This window comes from Electrophorus electricus, chromosome 11 (assembly GCF_013358815.1).
Source record: "Electrophorus electricus isolate fEleEle1 chromosome 11, fEleEle1.pri, whole genome shotgun sequence".
NCBI classification, from domain to species: Eukaryota; Metazoa; Chordata; class Actinopteri; order Gymnotiformes; family Gymnotidae; genus Electrophorus; species Electrophorus electricus.
The window spans coordinates 19,994,720-19,995,870 of record NC_049545.1 but is presented as its reverse complement, the minus strand read 5'-3'; the positions used below and the strand labels follow the sequence as shown (position 1 = coordinate 19,995,870).

The following is a 1,151-nucleotide window of genomic DNA, read 5'->3' as shown; positions in this document are numbered from 1 at the left end:
GTTATGTTGCATGTTTTGCGCCTTGAATATCACCTTCTGTCGAACGCTAAGAAGGTGTCGAGAGCAGGACTGCGTCTGTATCCCTGGAAAAATCCCTACGACTCCAGTTAGGCCCTGAAGACAGGACAGTGCTGTTCTCACTAAAGGGGACCTCATGGGCTTATTTTCAACGTTCATCATTTTATTTATTTATTTATTTATCTATCTATCTATTTATTTATTTATTTATTTTTTTTTTTATTTTTTTTTATTTTTTTGGGGGGGGGGCTACTGTAATAGATTTGCATGGTTCAGTGCGATGTACATCTCTTTCCACCCTCCGTCTGCAATGTTCTGTGTCTTTAAGCCTCGCGAGTGTAAAGTGGAGCATGTTGCGACTTTTATTCGATGTTTTAGAGCTACGAACTGGTTAGATAACATTTACATCTACATTTACACAAGCCCTTTGCGAGAATTTGTCTTGTAAACGAGTTCATCTTAGGCTAATACCCGTGCAGTTAGAATTGGTTGATTTCACCATCTCTAGAAATCATGTTAAACACAGATATAAAAATAAACCCGGATATCATGCGGCGGGTTCAGCAGCGCGCTGGTGCTTGACGTGTTTCCGTAGTGTAGCGGTTATCACGTTCGCCTAACACGCGAAAGGTCCCCGGTTCGAGACCGGGCGGGAACAGTTGTTTGCTTGTGTTTTTTTTAAACAGTCGTGCTTGTTTTTTTTAACGTACAGATTTCTAAAAACATAACATAATGCTATAAATGAAGCTAAACAAGTAGCCTGAAACGCCGCAAATTCAGCTGTGAAAACCTGAGTCACTGTAGTGCGAAAGGGTCCCACAAGGCTAAACTGTTAGTAACAATTTGTCTTTATAACTTTACTGGTTTTGTGGTAATTTTACTGATTCGCCACCAGTGAGCGTAGCAGTTCTTGTATAAGAATTCGTAGTATGCGAAGTAGAGAAAGTTACTTTTGCCTTTGAAGCTTAACTTATTTGTCCACTAGATGGCGCACAACGATAAGCAGTTGCGAGTCCTTCGGCCCTAAATCCAGTCTGAATTGATGCGTCTGTTTCAGTATGTGATATTGAAAATTAAGATTGTATATACATTTTACGTAATATGAAAATGTGAATTCGAGAATACCTGACAGC

At 39.7% G+C, this 1,151-nt stretch overlaps 1 non-coding gene across 1 annotated transcript; it reads left to right on the top strand.

The window, feature by feature from the left end:
- The first annotated feature begins 603 nt into the window (after positions 1-603).
- Positions 604-676, top strand: trnav-aac. The gene has a single exon. It is a non-coding gene; the product is annotated as a tRNA-Val (tRNA).
- Positions 677-1,151: the final 475 nt, after the last annotated feature.